At 49.0% G+C, this 26,849-nt stretch overlaps 1 protein-coding gene across 1 annotated transcript in view; it reads right to left on the bottom strand.

Annotated features, from left to right (window-relative positions):
* The window catches only part of ZSWIM7 (zinc finger SWIM-type containing 7), a 299,161-nt gene that overhangs the window by 148,036 nt on the left and 124,276 nt on the right, over positions 1–26,849 (bottom strand). The window lies entirely within an intron of this gene.

The raw sequence follows: 26,849 nt of genomic DNA, 5'->3' as shown, positions 1-26,849 counted from the left end.
ACAACATACCCCTAGGGGTACCAGGGGGACCCAAAAGTGAGAAAATTCAGCAGTCCTTAACCACTTGCCGACTGCCTAACGCCGATCTACGTCGGCAGTCAGCCCCTCACAGGCAAAGTGACGTAGGGCTACGTCACTAGCTTGTGAGGGTCTAGGGAGCGAGCGCGCGCCGCCGGAGGCGTGCTCCCGCGTGGTCACGGACCCCCCAGCGCGTGTGACCAGCGGACCCGATGTCCGCCGGTCACTCGGCGATCGGCGGGGGAGAGGGAGAATATCAGGCAGCTTGTGTAAACAAGCCACCTGTCATTCTCCTCGCTGTAAAGACACTGATCACACGGATCTAGTATGTAGATCCGTTGATCAGTGTCCTTACAGCTCAAGCCACAGCCAATCACAGTAGAAAGCACGCCCCTAGGGACACACACAGCCCCTCCCTCCCAAATAAAGTTAACCCCTTCACTACCAGTGTATTTTTACAGTAACAGTGCATATATATAGCACTGATTACTGTAGAAATGTCACTGGTAACCCCAAAAGTGTCACGAATGTCAGTCAAGGGTCCGATCTGTCCGCCCCAATGTCGCAGTACCGCAAAAAAAAATCGCAGATCGCCACCATTATGCGTTAAAAAAAAAAAACAACAAAAATGACAAAAATCTTTCCCTTTGTTAGTAAACTCGATAACTTTTGCGAAAACCAATCAAAATACGCTTTTTGCGATTTTTTTTACCAAACATAGGTAGCATTAAACAAATTGGCCGAAAATGTTAAAAAATTTTGATTTTTACATTTTTTTGGGGGAAATTTCATATAAAAAAATGTGAAAAACGGAATTTTTGTAAAATCTTACCTGTAAAATTCCTTTCTCTGAGTCCTCCGACAGTCGCCGCCTCTTCATATTCGTCACATATGGGGTATTAGACTTTGCTCCGAAGGAGTAGCTAGGCAACAGAATATGTTAACAATAAAGCTTTAACATATCCCACCCTCAAGGGGTGGTCCCCTCAGTCAATACCCTCCTACTTCCTGCAACCATATCTCAGTTTTAGTGGAATAGCAGTAGAGTATACATTCAAACCCCAAAAGAGGGGCGGGGGCGGCGACTGTCGGAGGACTCAGAGAAAGGAATTTTACAGGTAAGATTTTACAAAAATTCCGTTTTCTCTTACGTCCTCCGACAGTCGCCGCCTCTTCATATTCGTCACATATGGGGACGTCCCAAAGCAGTGCAAACATGAGGGGTGGGAAACGCATCCGCGCCGAAAGGCAACGCAGTCTCCACATCAAAGAAAGGAACCTTACCAAAGGAAGGAAACCAGCTGGGCAACAGCAAAAATAAGTGCTCAACAGGAGCAACAACCCAGGAAAAGACAAAAAAACCAGGGGATACAAAAAACTATCCCAACAGCCAGGAGTCCCCAACAAGGGACCCTATGGAACAGCCGCACTAAGAACCTTGCGGCCAAAGGAAGCATCCGCCGATGCCTGAACATCTACTTTGTAGAATTTTGTGAAAGTGTGTACGGTCGACCAAGTCGCCGCCTTACACACCTGGGCTACAGAAGCCCCATGACGGCAGGCCCAAGACGTACTCAGTGATCTAGTAGAGTGCGCCTTCACAGGCACAGGGGGAACCTTCCCCTGCAAGGCATAGGCCTGTTCAATGGTCTGCCTGATCCATTTGGCAATGGTAGAGGCGGAAGCCGCCATGCCCTTCCGAGGACCCTCTGGAAGAACAAACAAGGAGTCAGTCTTACGAAAAGACTCAGTCGATTTAAGGTAAACCCTTATCGCCCGAACAACATCCAGAGAGTGCAATCTCACCTCCTTCGGATGTTTAGGCTTCGTGCACAACGAAGGCAAAACAATATCCTCGTTAAGATGGAATTCCGAAACTCGTTTCGGTAGAAAAGAAGGATCAGGTCGCAAGACCACCTTATCCAAATGAACAACCAGGTACGGAGACTTGCAGGACAAAGCCGCCAGTTCCGACACTCTGCGAGCCGAAGTGATCGCCACCAAAAAGGCGACCTTTTTGGACAACATAGACAACGAGATCTCCCTGATCTGTTCAAAAGGAGCACGTTGTAACACAGATAGAACTAGATTCAAGTCCCAAGGGGGCAAAGGATCCCTCCTAGGAGGAACCAGATGCCGCACACCCTGAATAAAAGTGCCAACCAAGGAGTTGGAAGCCACGGGACGTTGAAACAGAACGGCCAGCGCCGACACCTGACCCTTAATCGTAGCCAGCGCCAAACGCTGATCGACACCCGTCTGAAGGAAAGACAGCACACGGGAAACCGAGTACGTGCGGGGTGAAAACCCCCTGGACTCACACCAGGCAAAATAGGCCTTCCAAGTACGGTAATAAACCTTCCCCGAGGAAGACTTCCTCGCGTTGATCAAAGTATGAACGACCTCTGGAGAGAGACCCTTCTCCTTCAGGACCTCGGTCTCAACAGCCAGGCCGTCAAAGCCAGCGACTGTAAAGCAGGATGGTAAATCGGTCCTTGAGACAGTAGATCGTCTCGAAGAGGCAGACGCCAAGGAGCGTCGACCGCCATATTCACGAGGTCTGCGTACCAGGACCGGCGAGGCCAGTCCGGTGCCACAAGAATCACCGTGCTGCGTTCCGAGTGCAACCTGCGAAGGAACCTGGACAGCAACTGAATCGGTGGAAACGCGTACATCAGCCTGTACTGATGCCACGGGGCCACTAACGCGTCCGACGCGTCTGCCCGAGGGTCGCGCGTCCTTGCCACGAACCTCTTCACCTTGTAGTTGAGGCGAGACGCGAACAGGTCCACATCTGGAAGACCCCACTTCGCGCACAACATCTGGAAGACAGCCGGGTGGAGAGACCATTCCCCCTGATCCAGGGTCTGGCGACTCAGATAGTCCGCCTGCCAGTTCTCCACTCCCGGAATGTGAACCGCCGTTATCGCCGGGACATGAGCCTCGGCCCAAGACAGAATGTCGGCCACTTCTCGAGCCGCTCGGGCACTCCTGGTGCCCCCTTGGTGGTTGATGTAGGCCACCGCCGTGGCATTGTCCGTCTGCACCCGAACCGGGCAGCCCTGCAACCGGTCCGTCCAGCGATGAAGACAGAGCCTTATCGCACGCAATTCCAGAATGTTGATCGGAAGGGAAGACTCCCCCTCCGACCAGGTCCCCTGGGCGGACAGAACGCCCAGAACACCACCCCAGCCCGACAGGCTGGCATCCGTGGTGATTATCGTCCACGAGATCGGACGAAACGACTTGCCCCCGGACACCAACGGGGACTGGAGCCACCACAGAAGGTTTTCCCTGGTGCGATGACTCAACGAGATCTGAAGATCCAGAGATTGAGGTCGCCCGTCCCACCTGGACAGGATCTCCGCTTGGAGACCCCGCGTGTGAAACTGCGCGAAAGGAATCGCCTCGAAGGCCGAGACCATCAATCCCAGACATCTCATACCCGTCCGCAGAGACGAGTGTGGAACGTCCCTGAGGGACCTGACTTCCTCCTGAAGAGTCCTGAGTTTGTCTTCCGGCAGGAAGACCTTCGCCTGCACCGAGTCCAGTATCATTCCCAGATAGGGGAGACGAACCGACGGACTCAGTGTCGACTTTGGAACATTTATCGTCCAACCGAACTCCTGCAGAGTTTGCATTGTGACAGACAGGTCCTTCTCCAGACCCTGTCTGGTCGCAGACCGAACCAGAATGTCGTCCAGATACCCCAGGACAGAAATGCCCTGGGCTCTCAATAATGCCAGAACCGGTGCAAGCACCTTGGTGAAGACCCGCGGAGCCGAGGCGAGCCCAAAGGGCAACGCCACAAACTGGTAGTGATCCTCCGCAATGGCAAATCGAAGGTACTTCTGATGACCCTCGAATATGGGGATGTGAAGGTACGCATCCTTCAAATCGATGGAGGCCATGAATTCCCGCGGAACCAGGGCAGCCACCACCGAGCGCAGGGATTCCATGCGGAACTTGCGAACTCGCACAGAGCGGTTCAGAGCTTTCAAGTCCAGAATCGGACGAACCTTGCCCTCCTTCCTGGGCACGGTGAACAGATTGGAATAAAACCCCCGAAATCTGTCCCGATGAGGCACCGGAACCACCACTCCCTGAGCCCTCAGGTCCCGCACCGCCAGGTGCAGATCCCGCAGGCGCTCTGGAGACAGTTGAAGATTTGAGGGAAAAAATCTGCTCTCCGGCCGAGAGAGAAACTCGATCTTGTAACCAGATCGAACGATTTCCAGAACCCATCTGTCCCTCACACGGGCCAACCAGGGCTGAAGAAAACCGAGCAAGCGTCCCCCCACCCCAAAACTGGGTGAGGGTGCCCCTTCAGGCCGAACTGTTATGGGCCGCAGGTCCGGATTGACCGGACTTCTGTTTCCCAGACCAGGGCTTCTTCTGAGAGCCTTGGCCCTTGAACGGTTTGCCCTTGTAGTGCGGCCGAAAGGCACGAAAGGACCCCTGAGGGGGCCGAAAATGAGCATGCTTCTTCCCAGAAGCCCCCTTAGCCTTGGGGAAATGGGGCAAGAGAGTGCTCTTACCCCCGGTAATCCCCTTAATCAACACATCCAGGGACTCCCCAAAAAGGCGAGACCCATCATAAGGCAGATTGGCTAAGGTTTTACGTGAAGATTGGTCCACCGACCAACATTTCAACCAAACCAGGCGGCGAGACAACACCGCCACGCTGTGCACACGCGCGGCCAACGGAATCAGGTCCAGGTCCGCATCACACAGATACATGACACCCTGGTGGATCTGATCCACCATATCCAGGGTCGCCGCCGAGGCCGAATCGGCCACTAGGACGCGCCTAAGCATCTGCGTCCAACTTGCGATCGCCTGGGCCGCCATGAGAGAAGCAAACAGAGCCTTAAGCATAGAACCCGTAACAGAATAAGTATGACGGGCAAGAGACTCCAGTCTCCTATCCGTGGCATCACGGAAAACAGGGGATCCCTCTGCAGGGATCGCAGTGGCTTTGTTCAAAACCGCAATAGCATGATCCACTGGCGGAGGCACACACCACCGTTCATCAGTGGCAGGCGAGAAAGGATAACGCAGCTTAAATTTACTTGGTACCGCAAAAGGCTTGCGCAAATCGCGCCATTGGTCCTTAACAGCGCGCTGAAAATCAGCATTGCAGGGAAAAACCTGCGGCGTCCTGCGTTTTCTCTGCGTCCCATAAGCCGCCAAGGCAGCTGGGGGACACACCTCGTCCTGCAAACGTAGCGTCTGCTTAATGGAAGCAATCAACTCATCCATGATTGCAAGCTCTTCAGGCGAGCCAGGGGGAGAATTATCAACCCCCTCAATTTCAGCCTCTACCTCAGACCCCACTAGATCAAGAGAGGAGCGGGACCCCGATAGGGGGGTCCTCGCCAGAACAGCCCCATCACCTTCACCCTCAGAATCAGAGGACAGAGCAACTCTGGGCCGTTTAGTAGATTGAGCAGCCACCAGCATTTGCACCTGTGCAGCAAGGCCAGCCACAATAGTGGCTAAATCCCCCCCTGGGGGGGAAACAGCGGTCCCCTGGCTTTCCACCAATACTGTGGGAAACTTGCCCTCCTGAGAATCCATTGCCCCTGTATGCCAGACAACCAAGGGTTAACTGCCCCCTTACAGCAAGCGCGGCAGGCGCAGCCCACCGCACCACACTCAGGCACAATGAGACCCCCACAGGGAATATACAGACTGAATACAGGCAATGGAACACAGGAATAGAAGGATAAAACCTGAGGAGACTCCGCTGCTGCTGCTGCCTCGATCAGTGCTTCCAGGAGAGAGGAAGTGATGCTGCCAGGACGCTCTATGTAAGCCTATGGAGGCTACAAGAAAATGGCCGCCGTGCATGTAAACCATGCGGCCGGAGCGGGCGCCGGTAAAATGGCGTCGTTTGGCGCCGAAATCGCCGCTCCACAGTGCATAAAATCACACACAATATTATCCCATTATATGGATACATGTTAGATCGCCGCAGCGATCGCTGTATATGCCCCAACATGCCATTAAAAACATGCCCCACAGCACACAGCTCCTCACACTGCCCAGCCTGACATACTCAGTGTCATACAGCTCCCCCCCCCCCCCTTGCAGCCCACAGCATGCAGCCGAGAGATAGGGAGACAAGCAGTGTGATTAAAGGCAGGTTACACAGTCCCAGACTGAGACCCCCCCCAGACAGACAGGTCCCCACATAGATACACTTACCTCACATGGCGTGGGGAACCCGCACAGGCGAACAAGCCGCTGCACATGAGGCAGGGAGAGTCGCAATTCAAGACGCACACAATGGCGGTTCAGAAACCGCACAGCGCCCGGTGAGGTAGCCACCTCACCAATCATCCCTGCACCGAACAGGGATGGGTCGTTCACTGTGCCAGGAGCGTTACCTGGCTGAACGCTCGATGGCAGACTGGGAAGCCACTGACCCACGACCTGCGACCAGGGGGATCAGCCCGAGACCCAGTCCGCATGATCCTCTTCGTCCGAAGAACTAACTAATGCTGACAAAAATAACAGCTAAGTAAAGGTAGAGAGAAAACTCAAACAAAATATCAAAAAGAAGAAAGAGTCTGGGACAAAAAGTCCCAGCACAGAGAGAGCCAGCCACTCCTGACAAGCTAGACATTAAAACTGAGATATGGTTGCAGGAAGTAGGAGGGTATTGACTGAGGGGACCACCCCTTGAGGGTGGGATATGTTAAAGCTTTATTGTTAACATATTCTGTTGCCTAGCTACTCCTTCGGAGCAAAGTCTAATACCCCATATGTGACGAATATGAAGAGGCGGCGACTGTCGGAGGACGTAAGAGAAAATATTGCTATTTTTGCAAAATTGACGCTCTTTTTTTGTTTATAGCGCGTGATCAAAAAATCGCACAGGTGATCAAATACCACCAAAAGAAAGCTCTGTTTGTGGGAAAAAAAGGACGCCAAATTTGTTTAGGTACAGCGTCGCACGACCGCGCAATTGTCCGTTAAAGTCACGCAGTGCCGAATCGCAAAATACCCCCTGGTCGGAATGGGGGTAAAATCTTCCGGGGCTTAAGTGGTTAAGGGGGAAGTGCTACACTAAGCAGAGAAGGCACTTCTAAGTGCAGTAATAAAACACTTTATTGGCAAGGAAGGGTTAAAAACACTTATAAGATGGAAGTGAAAAACAGGCATATCAATGAATCCATAATGTCCAGGGGGATGCCTCCTGGGAGTATAGACAGCTGCAGGTTGAAATTCCAGCAGACCAGCGGTGGGAAACACTGTGTCTCTGATCCAGAAAGGAGAATGGTGCTGTCAGGGCCAGCATGGAGCACAGGCAACTGGAAGTGATGTCAGACTGGGCGGGACATGTTTTGGAGCATACCCAATCGCTCCTTTTTAAACCAAACTGACTGGGCATGCTCTGAAACATCCGGTTACCTGCATTCCATGCTGGCCCTAACAGCATCGTTCTCCTTCCTGGATCAGAGATACAGTGTTTCCAATCGCTGGTCAGCTGGAATTTCTAATTGCAGCTGTTTTTACTCCCAAGAGGCATCCTGCTGGACGTTATGGATTCATTGATATGCTGATTTTTCACTTCCATCTTGTAAGTGTTTTTAACACTTCCTTGTCATTAAAGTTTTTTGTTACTGCACTTAGAAGTGCCTTCTTTTCTGCTTTGTTTTTCCTATAGAGTGTGCTTCCCTCTTCTGAAGTGCAGCTGTGGTGTGTTAATCACATTTCAAGGCCCAGTCATGTACTGTTTGGTAAAGTCTCCTTGTTATCAAGAGAGCCCCATTCTCCACACCTCATGTTCCCAATGCTGCAGCCTCTGCCCACTAGCAACAACGCCCCCCCCCCCCCAACCCCCATGGCAGCAGCATGGGAAGTAATTTCCTGTACTAGCTGTCACTTTTTAAAATCAGCTTGGCTGTGTGAGGCTCCACCTACACGGCCATGTCATCCATTCAAATAGCTCTATGTGTGAATGAACTACAAGCCCCGACATCCTTTGTGGTTGTCAGCTTGTAGTTCTCAATGAAGCACCATGGCACTCTTCCTGCCTGTACGACAGGGATCCTCAAACTATGGCCCTCCAGCTGTTGCAGAACTACACATCCCATGAGGCATTGTAAAACTCTGACATTCACAGACGTGACTAGGCATGATGGGCGTTGTAGTTCCTGAACAACTGGAGGGCCTTAGTTTGAAGACCCCTGCTGTACGAGATGTCCGGTTATGCAGATATACTGACAGATCTGAAGGAGACCTGCATGGCACCAACGATCTGCTGATCACTGTTGCACTGCTTTCCAGACTCCACAAGAAAAAAACAATAAATGCACATTTTTTACCTGCAAAAAAATGTGCATTTATTATTATTTTCCAAAAAGTGAACTTATCTTTTAACCAGTTCTGGACCGGAAGGATCTGCCCCCTTAAAGACCAGGCCATTTTTTGCGATTTGCCACTGCATTGTTATAACGGAACACGGCGTGGTCGTACGATGCTGTACCAAAATAAAATTGATGTCCTTTTTTCCCACAAATAGAGCTTTCTTTTGGTGGTATTTGATCACCTCTGCGATTTAAATTTTTTGCGCTATAAACAAAAAAGGGCGACATTTCTGAAAAAAAAAAAAAAAAAGAAAAAAACAATATTTTTCACTTTCTGCTATATAACATTCCCAAAAAAAAAAAAATGTAAAATCTAATTTTTTCATCCTTTCAGGCCAATTTGTACTCTGCTACATATTTTGGTAAGAAAAAAAAAAATCGCAATAATCGCATTTTGATTGATTTGCGCAAAAGTTATCGCATCTACAAACTAGAGGAAAGATTTATGTCTGTTTTATTTATTTAATTTTATTAATATTAATGACGGCGATCTGCGAATTTTAGCGGGACTGCGGCGGACAGATCAGACCCCTAACTGACCTTTTTGACACTCAGGGAAGGGGTTAACCTAGGGTTGATCAAAGGGTTAAGTGTGAGCCTAGGGGAGTGTTTTCTAACTGTGGGGGGGTGGGCTTGTGAAATGACCATAGAGATCTGTGATCCTATATAGAAGGATCACAGGTGCTCTGTGATCAATTCGGAGAGAACAATGGTCAGCTGTGTTTACAACAGCTGACCGTTGTTCTCTCTCAGCGGGTGATATTGCGGATGCCCGGTGGCACTCGCCCACCAGCACCATGTGCACGACCAACGTAGTACTATGTCGTTTCCCGCAAACGAGCCAGCCTACCGGCAGGGAGTCGGCGAGTGGTTGAGGCCTCTTTTGCACGGGCTGATGCGTTTTCACAGACTCCGCTAGCTCAGGGGGGGGAGCGCTCTATTGATCCTCGCTGAGCAGGCAGATGACAGGCCTATCTCTGCTCACTGTGCAGAGACAGACCTGTCAGAATCCGCTCTACTCTATGGGGAGACTGTCTGTTTTCATCTGATCCCATTCGACCAAACCCGCTGGGCAGATGCCAAACGTATCACTATCCGTCTGTTTTCAGTGGATCTTGTCGGATCGGATTCCAGATGGATCCGCCTTTCCATAGGGGAGAATGACCTGAAAAATGGACAGGTGGACCTGATCAGTCCGATCGTATGAGCAGTCACATTCGTTAATAAAAAAAAAATCCTGAGTATACACAGGACAGTCACATTTGCTCATAAAAAAATGCCGATTTACAGAGAACAATAAACCTTAATCTGTGCCCCTGAAGAAGCTTACAGTCTAATGTGCCCACCATAGTGAGCACTGCATGGGCAACTTGGATGAAAGCTGATTTACCTTCCAGTATAATTCTGTATGTGTGAGGCAGCCCCTTGAGGAAATTCACATAAACACATGAAGAACATACAAACTGCATGCAGAATGCGTTCTGTATTGGAATCAAATCAAGGACCCCAATAAAGCAAAGTAAACATTTTTATCACTTAGCTACAATGCTGCCCTTATATCTAAAATTAGTTTTTGGTTCCTGTCAGCTACAGAAAGTTGTGTATAATTTTACTTACCATTAACACACATCATTCTAATTGAAAGCGCAACAAACAGCATGGTCTTCATTTTACGACTTGTGATGATCGTAAAGAAAGAATTAACGTGCGGCTGCAGCTACGAAGGCACAATACTGCCTTCAAAAGGGCCATAAATATATCATCTAATTTTAGTTCCAAGTCAAGCATTAGTAAAAATGAGTTTCTGTTGCAGATTTTAGCCAATCTTCTACCACGGAGATAACTAGCAGCTGTTTATATTGGACTTCCAGTAAGATTGGGCGCCTGGCATTCCCATTAGTGCCTACTTAGTATAAATAGATGTCAGGGGCAGGCAAGACAAAAATCAAGTGTGGAAGGAGAAACTTTAATCTTTTTAAAATTTATTTTAAATGTCATCATGCAAGAGAGCCAGTGTGACCAGCTGATGTCATCATGTAAGAGGGCCAGAGTGACAACCAGGAAAAACGGAATTTTTGTAAAATCTTACCTGTAAAATTCCTTTCTCTGAGTCCTCCGACAGTCGCCGCCTCTTCATATTCGTCACAATGGGGTATTAGACTTTGCTCCGAAGGAGTAGCTAGGCAACAGAATATGTTAACATTAAAGCTTTTAACATATCCCACCCTCAAGGGGTGGTCCCCTCAGTCAATACCCTCCTACTTCCTGCAACCATATCTCAGTTTCAGTGGAATAGCAGTAGAGTATATAACCAAAACCCCAAAAGAGGGGCGGGGGCGGCGACTGTCGGAGGACTCAGAGAAAGGAATTTTACAGGTAAGATTTTACAAAAATTCAGTTTTCTCTTACGTCCTCCGACAGTCGCCGCCTCTTCTTATTCGTCACAATGGGGACGTCCCAAAGCAGTGCAAACATGAGGGGTGGGAAACGCATCCGCGCCGTAAGGTAACGCAGTCTCCGCATCAAAGAAAGGAACCTTACCAAAGGAAGGAAACCAGCTGGGCAATAGGAAAAAAACTTGCTCAACAGGAGCAACAACCCAGGAAAAACAAATAACCAGGGGATAAAAGACATATCCCAACAGTCAGGGATCCCAACAGGTGATCCTAGGGAACAGCCGCACTAAGAACCTTGCGGCCAAAGGAAGCATCCGCCGATGCCTGAACATCTACCTTGTAGAATTTTGTGAAAGTGTGTACGGTCGACCAGGTCGCCGCCTTACACACCTGGGCTACAGAAGCCCCATGACGACAGGCCCAAGACGTACTCAGAGATCTAGTAGAGTGCGCCTTCACAGGCACAGGGGGAACCTTCCCCTGCAAAGCATAGGCCTGTTCAATGGTCTGCCTGATCCATTTGGCGATGGTAGAGGCCGACGCCGCCATGCCCTTCCGAGGACCCTCTGGAAGAACAAACAAGGAATCTGTCTTTCGAAAAGACTCAGTCGATTTAAGGTAAACCCTTATCGCCCGAACAACATCCAAAGAATGTAGTCTCACCTCTTTCGGATGTTTAGGCTTCGCGCACAGCGAAGGCAAGACAATATCCTCATTGAGATGGAATTCCGAAACTCGCTTCGGAAGAAAAGAAGGATTAGGTCGCAAGACCACCTTATCCAAGTGAATAACCAGATACGGAGACTTGCAGGACAAAGCCGCCAGCTCCGACACTCTGCGAGCCGAAGTGATCGAAACCAAAAAGGCGACCTTTTTGGACAACATAGACAACGAGATCTCCCTGATCTGTTCAAAAGGAGCACGTTGTAACACAGATAGAACGAGATTCAAGTTCCAAGGGGGCAGAGGATCCCTCCTAGGAGGAACCAGATGCCGCACTCCCTGAACAAAAGTGCCAACCAAGGAGTTGGAAGCCACGGGACGTTGAAAAAGAACGGCCAGCGCAGACACCTGACCCTTTATCATAGCCAGCGCCAAACGCTGATCGACACCTGTTTGAAGGAAGGACAACACTCGGGAAACCGAGTACGTGCGGGTGAAAACCCCCTGGACTCACACCAGGCAAAATAGGCCTTCCAAGTACGGTAGTAAACCTTCCCCGAGGAAGACTTCCTCGCGTTGATCAAGGTATGAACGACCTCAGGAGAGAGACCCCTCTCCTTCAGGACCTCGGTCTCAACAGCCAGGCCGTCAAAGCCAGCGACTGTAAAGCAGGATGGTATATCGGCCCTTGAGACAGGAGATCGTCTCGAAGAGGCAGACGCCACGGGGCGTCGACCGCCAGATTCACGAGGTCTGCGTACCAGGACCGGCGTGACCAATCCGGCGCCACAAGAATCACCGTGCTGCGTTCCGAGTGTAACCTGCGAAGGAACCTGGACAGCAACTGAATCGGTGGAAACGCGTACATCAGCTTGTACTGATGCCACGGGGCCACTAACGCGTCCGACGCGTCTGCCCGAGGGTCGCGCGTCCTTGCCACGAACCTTCTCACCTTGTTGTTGAGACGAGACGCGAACAGGTCCACATCTGGAAGACCCCACTTCGCGCACAACATCTGAAAGACAGCCGGGTGGAGAGACCATTCCCCCTGATCCAGGGTCTGGCGACACAGATAGTCCGCCTGCCAGTTCTCCACCCCCGGAATGTGAACCGCCGTTATCGCCGGGACATGAGTCTCGGCCCAGGACAGAATGTCGGCCACTTCTCGAGCCGCTCGGGCACTCCTGGTGCCCCCTTGGTGGTTAATGTAGGCCACCGCTGTGGCATTGTCCGTCTGCACCCGAACCGGGCAGCCCTGCAGCCGGTCCGTCCAACGATGAAGACAGAGATTTATCGCACGCAATTCCAGAATGTTGATCGGAAGGGAGGACTCCCCCTCCGACCAAGTTCCCTGGGCGGACAGAACGCCCAGAACACCACCCCAGCCCGACAGGCTGGCATCCGTGGTGATCACCGTCCACGAGATAGGACAAAAAGACTTGCCCCCCGACACCATCGGGGACTGGAGCCACCACAGAAGGTCCCTTCTGGTGCGATGGCCCAACGAGATTTGAAGATCCAGAGAGTCCCACCTGGACAGGATCTCCGCTTGGAGACCCCGCGTGTGAAACTGGGCGAAGGGAATCGCCTCGAAGGCCGAGACCATCAATCCCAGACATCTCATGCACGTCCGCAGAGACGAGTGCGGAAAGTCCCTGAGGGACCTGACTTCCTCCTGAAGAGTTCCGAGTTTGTCTTCCGGCAGGAAGACCTTCGCCTGAACCGAGTCCAGGATCATTCCCAGGTAGGGAAGACGAACCGACGGACTCAGTGTCGACTTTGGAAAATTTATCGTCCAACCAAACTCCTGCAGAGTTTGCATCGTGACAGACAGGTCCTTCTCCAGACCCTGGCTGGTCGCAGACCGAACCAGAATGTCGTCCAGATACCCCAGGACAGAGATGCCCTGGGCTCTCAATAATGCCAGAACCGGTGCAAGCACCTTGGTGAAAACCCGCGGAGCCGAGGCGAGACCAAAAGGTAACGCCACGAACTGGTAGTGATCCTCCGCAATGGCGAATCGAAGGTACCTCTGGTGACCCTCGAAAATGGGGATGTGAAGATACGCATCCTTCAAATCGATGGAGGCCATGAATTCCCCTGGAACCAGGGCAGCCACCACCGACCGCAGGGATTCCATGCGGAACTTGCGAACCCGCACAGAGCGGTTTAGAGCCTTCAAGTCCAGAATTGGACGAACCTTGCCCTCCTTCCTGGGCACGGTGAACAGATTGGAATAAAACCCCCGAAATCTGTCCCGATGAGGCACCGGAACCACCACTCCCTGAGCCCTCAGGTCTCGCACCGCCAGGTGCAGGTCCCGTAAACGCTCTGGAGACAGTTGAAGATTTGAGGGAAAAAATCTGCTCTCCGGCCGAGAGAGAAACTCGATCTTGTAACCAGATCGAACGATCTCCTGAACCCACCTGTCCCGCACGTGGGCCAACCAAACGCGGGCCAAGAAAACCGAGCAAGCGTCCCCCCACCCCAAAACTGGGTGAGGGCGCCCCTTCAAGCCGCACTGTTATGGGCAGCGGGTCCGGACTGACCGGACTTCTGTTTACCAGACCAGGGCTTCTTTTGAGAGCCTTGACCCTTGAACGGTTTGCCCTTGTAGTGCGACCGAAAGGCACGAAAGGACCCCTGAGGGGGCCGAAAATTAGCATGCTTCTTCCCAGAAGCCCCCTTAGCCTTGGGGAAATGGGGCAAGAGAGTGCTCTTACCTCCGGTGATCCCCTTAATCAACACATCCAAGGACTCCCCAAAAAGGCGAGACCCATCATAAGGCAGATTGGCTAAGGTCTTACGTGAAGATTGGTCCACCGACCAACACTTCAACCAAACCAGGCGGCGAGACAACACCGCCACGCTGTGTACACGTGCAGCCAACGGGACTAAGTCCAAGTCCGCATCACACAGATACATGACACCCTGGTGGATTTGATCCACCATATCCAGGGTCGCCGGCGAGGCCGAATCGGCCACTAGGACGCGCCTAAGCATCTGCGTCCAACTTGCAACAGCCTGGGCCGCCATGAGAGGGGCAAACAGAGCTTTAAGCATAGAACCCGTAACAGAATAAGTATGACGGGCAAGAGACTCCATTCTTCTATCCGTGGCATCACGGAACACCGGGGAATCCTCTGCAGGAATCGCAGTGGATTTGTTCAAAACCGCAATTGCGTGATCCACCGGGGGTGGTACACACCACCGTTCATCAGTGGAAGGCGAAAAAGGATAACGCAGCTTGAACCTACTTGGCACAGCAAAAGGTTTGCGTAAATTGCGCCATTGTTCCTTAACAGCGCGCTGAAAATCATCATTGCAGGGAAAAACCTGCGGCGTCCTGCGTTTTCTCTGCGTCCCATAAGCCGCCAAGGCAGCGGGGGGACACACTTCATCCTGCAAACGCAGCGTTTGTTTTATGGAAGCAATCAATTCATCCATGATTGCAAGCTCTTCAGGCGAGCCAGGGGGAGAATTATCAACCCCCTCAACCTCAGCCTCCACCTCGGACCCCACTAGATCCAGGGAGGAGCGGGACCCCGATAAGGAGACCCCCGCCATAACAGCCCCATCACCTTCACCCTCAGAATCAGAGGAAATAGAAACTCTGGGTCTTTTAGTAGATTGAGCAGCCACCAGCATCTGCACCTGAGCAGCAAGGCCGGCCACAATAGTGGCCAAATCCCCCCCTGGGGGGGAAACAGCGGTCCCCTGGCTTTCCACCAAGGTGGCAGGAAATTTGCCCTCCTGAGAATCCATTGCCCCAATATGATATGCCGGAGAATAAAGGGTTAACTGCCCCTTTAACAAGCACGGCGAGCGCAGCCCACCGCACCACACACAAGCACAATGAGACCCCCACAGGGACAATAAACTGACACAGGCAATGGATATAGCAAGAACAGAAGGATAAAACCTGAGGAGACCCTCGCCGCTGCTGCTGCCTCGATCGGTGTACCCAGGAGAAGAGGAAGTGATGAGACCAGGGCGCTCTATTAAAGCCTATGGGAGGCTACAAGAAAATGGCCGCCATGCATGTAGAACATGCGGCCAGAGCGAGTGCAGGCAAAATGGCGCCGTTTGGCGCCGAAACCGCCGCTCCTACAGTACAGTAATGCACATAACACCATCCATATAAAAAAACATGGCAGATCGCCGCAGAGATCGCTGTATTGTGCCCAAACATGCCACAAAACATGCCCCACAGCACACAGCTTCTCACACTGAACAAGGCTGACACAGACAGTGTCACACAGCTCCCCCCCCCCTTGCAGCCCGCAGCATGCAGCAGAGTGATAGGGAGACAAACAGTGTGAACAGAGACAGGTTACACAGTCCCAGACTGACACCCCCCCAGACAGACAGGTCCCCACATAGATACACTTACCTCTCAATGGTGTGGGGGACCCGCACAGGCGAACAAGCCGCTGCACATGAGGCAGGGAGAGTCGCATACAAGACGCACAAAATGGGGGTTAAGAAACCGCACAGCGTCCAGTGAGGTAGCCACCTCACCAATCATCCCTGCACCGAACAGGGATGGGTCGTTCACTGTGCCAGGAGCGTTACCTGGCTGAACGCTCGATGGCAGGCTGGGAAGCCACTGACCCACGACCTGCGACCAGGGGGATCAGCCCGAGACCCAGCCCTCATGATCCTCTTCGTCAGAAGAACTAACTAATGCTGACAGCTAAGTAAAGAGAGAGAAAAAACTCAAACAAAAAATCAAAAAAGAAGAAAGAGGCTGGGGCACAAAGCCCCAGCACAGAGAGAACCAGCTACTCCTGACAAGCTAGACATTGAAACTGAGATATGGTTGCAGGAAGTAGGAGGGTATTGACTGAGGGGACCACCCCTTGAGGGTGGGATATGTTAAAAGCTTTAATGTTAACATATTCTGTTGCCTAGCTACTCCTTCGGAGCAAAGTCTAATACCCCATTGTGACGAATATGAAGAGGCGGCGACTGTCGGAGGACGTAAGAGAAATAGCATTTTTAGATGCAAATTAGTAGAGCCAGCCCCTGTTTTTATCACTACATTTTCTCATTGCCAAATGTTCATAACATAATTAACTTACATTTATAAATGTATTTATTATTTTTTTTTAAGCTTTCAAAAAACTATAGGTTTAATGGTTTAGACAGAGAGGAATAATTAAGCAGATTAAGCACACAGATATTACTCTTTGGCAAGGATTTGAAAAATCCTGTAATTAGGAGTAGCTGGAAATTTAAATTGTATTTATAGTACTCTATACCAGCTTGCTGATCTGATTATGATAAAGTGTCTCCAGAAATAAATATTCATCTGAAAATAACCTGTTTAGCCAGCAGAACGTTAGTGTAATAGCCCATAAAAGTGACATCCATGGTGTTGATATACTGTATATATTAAGGACTGGAAAGCCACATACAACTGCCCTATCAAAGCATATCTTAACCAAAAAACAAACATGCATTATATTACATGTCTGTTTTTCAGTTTAGATATGCTTTATTAGAGCAGTTTTATGCTAAGGCTTGATGGAATTAAGATTTAGTGCTTTGGGACACAGTAAAAATCAGATCATTGCCATTTTGCTCATGTTTTTTCACACATTAAATCTCCCTGCTAAATCTCTTAAGCCTTAAGGCATCTCAATTTTAATTATATTTTATAACTGCACACATGCAGAAAACTAAGAACCTTCATCTAAACATATGCACATGGTTACATAAACATATATATGAGTACTTACATTATACTAATTGATACAAATGTATGCATACATACAAAATCAGAGAAGTGGTAATACATCAGGGAATGCGCTAGACACAACTGTGTCTTATTCATAATGACATCTGGTATAGCTGGTACAAATATAACGCAAAATCAGATGGGAAACACTGAACATGTCCCCACACAACTTTAACCCAACTGAAAACAATAATGGATAAACAAACCCCTCAATGGAGCAACTCTTAAAGTGCTGAAAATATTTGGTTGTTCTCAATGATTGGTAAGCCAGCATTCCCCCAGGCCTATTAGACAGACAGTTCAGACAACCTTTACAAAAGGGTACGTTTCGACTTCAAAATTTCCGGCCCGGGGCTGGAACCCTCTTCGGACCTGCAATCAATGTTTTTTCCCCTGCTGGATGCATGGAGGCTTCAACATTTAACTCACAACCTCGCCAGTTCTCTCTGCCCTAAGATTTCATGCCGTCCCCGTATCCCCTTTGTGGATCTCTGTCTGGACACTGGGCCCTCCTTCCATGTGGTCTTGGCTGCTTATAAGATAATACTCTGGCCTTGGGGGATACAATGTTCTCACTTGCTGCTATAAGGTCCCCACACTACAGAGAAAAATCTATCATGAGGCAGTGAATATCTCACCTGATTGAGATGCAAAGAGAAAGAGGGCATCATCCTCCATGTTTTCTGAACCTGTAAAAAACTGGAAGGTTTCTGGACCCAAGTCAGGGAGACCATCAAGCAGCTCACTGATTTTAGACCTAGGAGTAGACCAAGCCAATTACCTGTTGCTGATATCCTAAAACCGGATGTTGGTCCATCTTTTAAAAGCAGTCAGGGACTGTATACCCACACTTTGGAAGAAAGCATCCCTCCCTACATTCTTGCTGTGGTTTACCAAAATGGACAAAATAAATTCCATGGAAGACCTTACACTCACATTGAGAGGCAAAGAAGAGAAATTTAGACACAAATGTTTTTTCTTGTCTCTTTACCCATGTTCAAGGGGGTACGGTGCTGTCCTTGCAGTGGAGGAGTGAGATTCGTGTACTGGTGAGTGGACATACTGGGTGCCTTTGCTGTAATACTATCAGCTGGGCTTCCATTATGCCCCCAATTACCTTTCAGGAGGGATGGGCCACCTCCAGGCTCACCTGCCCCCTATCTATCCATTAGCTTGCATGTGCTCCCACTGTGGAGACTCTTTAAAATTCATTAGAGTTAGGACTGCAGGTAACAGGGAGCTCTGACGTGGCCCTGCAGCTTTCACATGCGTTTGCAAATGTGTGCTAACTAAACCCCTGTATTGACGCAAACTGTTAGACAGGCCAATTTGGTTGGTAAACAGACTGGTTGGCAAATTGAACTCGGAATTTTATCTTTGTTTGTTTCATGTGCGTTGCCATTCCATGTGTTCTTTGCTATGAAGGCCAGTTATAGGTGGGGGCAGATGCCATTTTCTTTGTTGTATATGTGTACTGGTGAGTGGACATACTGGGTGCCTTTGCTGTAATACTATCAGCTGGGCTTCCATTATGCCCCCAATTACCTTTCAGGAGGGATGGGCCACCTCCAGGCTCACCTGCCCCCTATCTATCCATTAGCTTGCATGTGCTCCCACTGTGGAGACTCTTTAAAATTCATTAGAGTTAGGACTGCAGGTAACAGGGAGCCTTGACGTGGCCCTGCAGCTTTCACATGCGTTTGCAAATGTGTGCTAACTAAACCCCTGTATTGACGCAAACTGTTAGACAGGCCAATTTGGTTGGTAAGCAGACTGGTTGGCAAATTGAACAGGGAATTTTATCTTTGTTTGTTTCATGTGCGTTGCCCTTCCATGTGTTCTTTGCTATGAAGGCCAGTTATAGGTGGGGGCAGAGGCCATTTTCTTTGAGGAGTGAGATTCCACTTCACTTCCCTTTCCTTCCCCCCTATTCTCTTTTTTTTCCCCACCTCTTCTCAACCCTTTTTCTTCTTGCTTTTTACACACCATTTCTCTTGCCAGCTCCCAGATGCAGGAAGCTACTTGTTTCTTGTTTGTCTTTATACTGAAAATGTTCAGAAAGTGTGTAAGATGCTTATCCTGGGCACTTGTGTCTTGACTAGTGATGGGCCGAACACCCCCCTGTTCGTTTGCACCAGAACATCTTGAACAGGGGAAAAGTTCTAGCTAACATGCGAACTCCATTAAAGACTATGGGACATGAACATGAAAAATCAAAAAAATCTTCATTTTAAAGGATTATATGCAAGTTATTGCCATAAAAAGTGTATGGGGATCTGGGTACTGCCCTGGAGGACATGTATCAATGCAAACAATCGTTTTCAAAGGAGCAGTGATTTTAATGATGCCTAAAGTGAAACAATAGAAATTAAAAATTCCTTTAAATATCGTGCCTGGGGGGTCCCCTTAATGTGCCTGTAAAGTGGGGCACCTGTACGATGTATGTAGCCTACTGCAGCAATACTGTCATTTCTAAAGGAAAAAATGTAATTTAAACTTGCTTGCGGTGTACTGTATTGTTGGCTCCTGGCAATACAGATAAAAAAAAAATGAAAAAACACAAAAATGTAAAAAAAACGGCGTGGGGGCCCCCCAAAATCTATACCAGACCCTTATCCAAGCACGCAGCCTGGCTGGGCAGGAAAGGGGAAGGAACGAGCGAGCACCTCTCCTGAACCATACTAGGCCGCTTTACCTCAACATGGGGGGGTGGGTGCTTTGGGGCAGGGGGGTGGGGGTCATGTTGATGGGGTCAAGGGCCTCTTCCTGACAATCCTGGGCTGTGCTTGTCAGGGTCTGTGGATGGGAGGCTTATCTGAATTCCCCCCGCCCATGTGAATGGGTATCAGGTACCTTTGTACCCCTACCCATTCACCACAAAAGTGTACGAAAAAATGTTTTGTATCGGGTACCATTGTACCCCTACCCATTCACCACAAAAGTGTACAAAAAAAAAAATAAACACATAAGACAGTTTTTGACAATTTCTTTATTCAAAATTAAAAATAAAAAAATAGTGCTCCTTGATGTACAGTAAATCCATCGTCAATCACGACACCCGCCGCACCCCAAAAAAAATTTGAAAATAATTAAAAAACGCTTCACCTCTTCTGAGGCAACCCGCCGTATGCCGCTCTTCAACTTTGACAGCTTTTTTATAGGCAAGGGGCGGGGCCACCTTGTTACATCACCTGATGGCACCGCCCCATCTGATGTCACGTGACTTGCCTATAAAACAGCTGTCAAAGTTGAAGAGTGGCATACAGCGGGTAGCCTCAGAAGATGCAAAGCGTTTTTGAAATTTTCTTTATTTTTCAGGTGCGGCAGGCAGCGTGACTGGCGATGGATTTACATTGAGGGACATTATTTTTTTATTTTTGAATAAAGGACTTGTGAAAAACTGTCTTATGTGTTTGTTTTTTGTACACTTTTTTGGTGAATGGGTAGGGGTACGATGTATCCGATACCCATTCACATGGGGGGCGGGATCTGCGGGCCCCCTTGTTAAAGGAGGTTTCCAGATTCCGTTAAGCTCCCCACCCACACACCCCACAACCACAGTCCAGGGAAAAGGCCCTCATCCCCATCAACATAGGGATAAGGTGCTTTGGGGGGCACCCCAAAGCACCCTCCCCATGTTGAGGGTAAGCGGCCTGGTATGGTTCAGGAGGGGGGTCACTCGCTTGTCCCCTCCCTTTCCTGGCCCACCAGACTGCATGCTCGGATAAGGGTCTGGTATGAATTTTGGGAGAGACCCCATGCCTAATTTTGCCATGGAGTTCCCCTTAAAATCTATACCAGACCCAAAGGGCCTGGTATAGATTTTGGGGGGGACCCAATGTTGTTTTTTTTTTAATTCTGTCAAAGGGTTCCCCTTAACCACTTAAAATCGCGTGGGGTCCCCCCAAAATCCAGCTCAGTTTCATGGTCTTGGCAAAAGCGAGTGCACCCCTAAGTAAAAATGTCCAAATTGGGCCCAATTAGCAATTTTTCCTCCTTGGTGTCATGTGGCTCGTTAGCGTTATAAGGTCTCAGGTGTGAATGGGGAGCAGGTGTGCTAAATTTGGTGTTATCGCTCTCACTCTCTCATACTGGTCACTGGAAGTTCAACATAGCACCTCATGGCAAAAAACTCTCTAAAGATCTGGAAAAAATACAGTTGTGTTCAGAATTATTCAACCCCCACTGAAATTGATTGTTTTGGCCAGTTTGACATTGATTTTGATCATTCAGTCATCCTGCTTACAATTAAAGAGGCACGTGTAGGTCAGACAAATATAACATAACATTTATAATGAAATAACCACAAATGTCTTTTCTGTGCTCACATCATTATCAGTTTTATTCAACCCACAAGTGACATTCAATCTTAGTACTTAGTACAACATCCTTTTACAGTTATAACAGCTTTTAAACGTGAAGCATAGCTTGACACAAGTGTCTTGCAGCGATCTACGGGTATCTTCGCTCATTCGTCATGGGCAAAAGCCTCCAATTCAGTCACATTCTTAGGCTTGTGCACTGCAACTGCTTTCTTTAAGTCCCACCAGAGGTTCTCAATCGGATTTAAGTCTGGTGACTGATGGCCACTCCAAAATGTTCCAGTCTTTAATCTGCAACCATGCTCTAGTGGACTTGAAGGTATGCTTGGGATCATTGTCCTGTTGAAAGGTCCAACGTCTCCCAAGCCTCAGGTTTGTGACGGACTGCATCATATTGTCATCCAATATCTCCTTGTACTGAAGAGAATTCATGGTACCTTGCACATGCTGAAGCTTCCTTGTACCTGCAGAAGCAAAACAGCCCCAAAGCATGATTGACCCCCCGCCATGCTTCACAGTAGGCAAGGTGTTCTTTTCTTCATAGGCCTTGTTCTTCCTCCTCCAAACATAGCGTTGATCCATGGGCCCAAACAGTTCTAATTTTGTTTCATCAGTCCACAGAACACTATCCCAAAACTTCTGTGGTTTGTCCACATGACTTTTGGCATACTGCAGTCGACTCTTCTTATTCTTTGGAGACAGCAAGGGGGTGCGCCTGGGAGTTCTGGCATGGAGGCCTTCATTACGCAGTGTGCGCCGTATTATCTGAGCAGAAACTTCAGTACCCACATCTGACAAATCTTTTCTCAGTTCCTCAGCAGTCACACGGGGACTTTTCTCCACTCTACGCTTCAGGTAGCGCACAACAGTCGAAGTCAGCATCTTCTTTCTGCCACGACCAGGTAGCGTTTCAACAGTGCCCTTTGCCTTGAATTTGCGAATGATGCTTCCTATGGTGTCTCTTGGTATGTTTAACGTCTTTGCAATCTTCTTATAGCCATTGCCCTTCCTGTGAAGAGTAATCACCTCTTCTCTTGTCTTCCTGGACCATTCTCTTGACTTAACCATGTTTGTAACCACATCAGTAAATGTCTAGAAGGAGCTGAGTATCACAGTCATTTTAAAGCTGCCTAATTGGTGCTTATTAGGCTTTATTGCTGCTCCCTGACATCCAAAGGTGTTTTCAATACCTGATTGAAAACACTTCAATGAACCTCTGTTCTTCAGAGTAGTAGTCTTTAAGGGGTTGAATAATTGTGTAAATGAAGAATTCACAAAAGAAACATTTACTACTGTATTACAAAACCAATTGATGTCATTTTAGTTGCATATCGTTCTTTAAGAAGTCCTTGTAGGATTTAATTCTGAATACAATTACAAATGTACACTAAATTCCCTAAAACCCTTTACAGCATTGGGGGTTGAATAATTTTGAACACAACTGTAATTGTTGCTCTACATAAAGATGGCCTAGGCTATAAGAAGATTGCCAAGAACCTGAAACTGAGCTGCAGCACGGTGGTCAAGACCATACAGCAGTTTAACAGGACAGGTTCCACTCGGAACAGGCCTTGCCATGGTCGACCAAAGAAGTTGAGTGCACATACTCAGCGTCATATCCGGAGGTTGTCTTTTGGAAAAAGACGTATGAGTGCTGCCAGCATTGCTGCAGAGGTTGAAGGGGTGGGGGGTTAGCCTGTCAGTGCTCAGACCATCCGCCACATACTGCATCAAATTGGTCTGCATAGCTGTCGTGTCAGAAGGAAGCCTCTTCTAAAGATGATGCACAAGAAAGCCCGCAAACAGTTTGCTGAAGACAAGCAGACTAAGGACATGGGTTACTGGAACCATGTCCTATGGTCTGATGAGACCAAGAGAAACTTATTTGGTTCAGATGGTGTCAAGGGTGTGTGACGACGGGGCGTGGCCTGAAGCTCAATGGAGTAGGACGCATTGACCGTGAGCTCCGCCGGCATCATCCTGCTTAACCGATCCTGCTTCTTACCCGACGACTAACTTACCTTGCAACGGCTTCTATTGCTGCACGGATCCGGTGGCTGTATGTCTCCCCCTTGGCAGAAGTCCGAAGCCGCCGCTAAACTGGAGAAATTCCGGCACAAAGACAAGGAGGCCCCGCCGGCGAATGGCGCGGCCCCGTCTACCTCCTCAAACGTTCCCGCCACTGATCTTGCCCAGGTCCTGGATGCCATCTCGTCCTGCCAGGCGACCCTGACGGCGAAAATTGAGGAGGTGAAGATCGATGTCTCCCTCATCCGGCAAGACATGCAGCGGCTCCGGGAGCGGGTGTCGGAGACGGAGCGCCGCCTGGGCCACGTGGAGGATGCGGTCCCCCCTCTGCAGGCCTCCTCTGATCAGGCTGAACGTCATATCTCCATGCTCCTGACTAAGCAAGATGACTTGGAGAACCGCATGCGTCGCAATAATCTGCAATTCGTTGGCCTGCCTGAGGGTGCTGAGGGAGCCTCCCCGGCCACATTCCTGGAGGATCTGCTTGTCACCACGTACGGCCGTGAACCCTTTTCCCAGTCATTCGTGGTGGAGAGGGCCCATCGTGTGCCGTCCAAGCCGCCGCCTCCAGGGGCTCCTCCACGGGTATTCATTGCTAAATTCCTGAATTACAGGGATCGGGATGTTATTCTTCGCCTGGCCCGGGATAAAGGCAATATTCCCCACCTCAACTCCCAGGTGCTGGCGTTTCCTGACTTCTCTGCGGAGGTCCAGCGACGTAGGGGCAAGTTTGTGGATGTCAAGCGGAGGCTGCGGGCCTGCAACCTGAAGTATGCAATGTTGTTTCCAGCCCGGCTGAGAGTGGTCGGTGAGGATCGGTTGCACTTTTTTGAGGACCCGAATGAGGCTGTGGCGTGGCTGGACAGACTGCGCCCTGCTTGAGTTGTAAGTACTTTGCCTCTCCCGTATCTCCCGCCCGTTGCTTGACTTTTTCCTTGCCCGTGGCTGCTATGGATCGCCTGCCTACACTATTGTTGGGGCCTGTATCTTACTTTTTGTGCCTACTGGGGGGTCTTTGAAGTGTTTTCCTGATGTTAGCTTTGCCTGTTGCCCCTGCTCTTAGACCCCCCTTCTCCCCCCTCGTTTACTGCCTGGAAGCTACCTATACTTTTTTGTGCATCCGGCCTGCCTGAAGGACTTTCAACAGACTGCCGTGCGGACTCATCTCCGGTTTGTTCCATCTACATGGCCCCTGGGTGCCGTGTCCCCTGGGAGCTGTCAACCGGAGGCGTCCAGTGTCCTCTTTTGTTTTTCAGAGAATGATTGCCCCCCTGCTGCTATGTGCCCGTGTTGCTGCTACGTATTGGGCACTTGCTTTTTCAAGTTTGGTACCCCGGCCATGGGTGTGCTGGATCCTCAGGGGTCTCAGCCATGGCTGGCGCAATCTCCTTCCAGCTTTTGTTGGGACACTTTGTTCGGGGATTTATGCTCACACAGGTTGGGGTTGGTGTAGAGCTGGGTGGGTTAGGGTTTTGTTTTTTATGGATGTTTTTTGTGTACTGTATGTGAAATATTTGCGCTATTGCTATGTATGCATATCTCTGTGTAATGCGTTGTGCTCCTGTTTTTTATTTTCTTTATCATGCATCTCTCTGCTATGTAAGGGTGTGTGACGGCAACCAGGAGGAGTACAAAGACAAGTGTGTCTTGCCCACAGTCACGCATGGTGTTGGGAGCATCATGGTCTGGGGCTGCATGAGTGCTGCCGGCACTAGGGAGCTACAGTTCATTGAGGGAACCATGAATGCCAACATGTACTGTGACATATTGAAGCAGAGCATGATCCCCTCCCTTCGGAGAATGTGCCCCAGGTCAGTATTTCAACATGATAACGACCCAAAACACACCTCCAAGATGACCACTGCCTTGCTAAAGAAGCTGAGGGAAAAGGTGATGGACTGGCCAAGCATGTCTCCAGACATAAACCCTATTGAGCACTTGTGGGACATCCTCAAACGGAAGGTGGAGGAGCGCAAGGTCTCTAACATCCACCAGCTCCGTGATGTCATCATGGAGGAGTGGAAGAGGACTCCAGCGGCAACCTGTGAAGCTCTGGTGAACTCCATGCCCAAGAGGGCTAAGGCAGTGCTGGAAAATAATTCGGACATTTTCACTTAGGGGTGTACTCACTTTTGTTGCCAGAGGTTTAGACATTATTGGCTGTGTGTTGACTTATTTAGAGGGGACAGCAAATTTACACTGTTATACAAGCTGTACACTCACTACTTTACATTGTAGCAAAGTGTAATTTCTTCAGTGTTGTCAATATAATAAATTATTTACATAAATGTGAGGGGTGTACTCACTTTTATGAGATACTGTATATATGAATAAATACATATAATTTCAGATACAAATCCACATCCCATCTATGGTTAAGGCCAAGAGGGATGCGGGCATGTAATCTGAAAATCCTGGATACCTCATGCTCTAATAATCTACGGTTTCTATCCCCACCCCACGTTGCCGGCAATACTCTTCCAAAACCATTAAAGCTGAAAGAACTCATATTGCCTTTATGCACATCTTTTAAGTGTTTGGATACGGTGGAGATGTTTTATAGCATTTTCATTTACACTATCACAGTAATGTTCTGCTATGCGGGAACGAAGGGGACAAATTGTACAACCAACGTACTGAAAACTACACACAGAGCATTGGTTTAGATAAACAACATAATCTGTACCACAATTGATTTATTCCTGTATTTTGAACTCTTCCTGTTGGCAGAAACAAAACTCTTGGACACAGTATGTGTGTGGCAATATCTACAAGTCTTGAACCACATTTAAGAGAACCCAGATAGGATAACCACATTTTTTTTCTTCTTTTTATTATCAAGGGACACAAGATTTGGAGATAAAAGGTAACTAAGTGTAGGTGCGTGACGACAGGAGAAACTAACACCTTTGGATAAAACATTATATAAGGTTTTAACAGAATACAGAATAGGGAGGTTCTGCTATATGATGTTAGTGATTTGATGAAATTCAACTGAGTATGACGTGACAAAGGTGGCAGGCTGTCTGGAGCTCTTATATCTCCTCAAATTGGTAGGTTTGGATCTAACAATATGAGCATTAGATAATAAATTTGCTCGCTGTTTGGCAGCTGCAACCTCAAAACCTCTCTGGATGGACCACGAGGATAACCTCTGGATTCAAGCCTGTTCCTAATTACTTGGCTTTCATTATTGAAAGAAACCTCCATGGAGCAGTTTCTTCTGGCTCTAGAAAAGGGGCAATCATGGGACTGAATGATGGGGTGAAATTTTAGGATAGCAGTTTTATAATGCCACTGA

This window comes from Pelophylax lessonae (assembly GCF_965119305.1).
Source record: "Pelophylax lessonae genome assembly, chromosome: 2".
NCBI lineage: Eukaryota > Metazoa > Chordata > Amphibia > Anura > Ranidae > Pelophylax > Pelophylax lessonae.
Note: the sequence above shows the minus strand (reverse complement) of the source record. Positions and strands in the feature narration are given on the sequence as shown.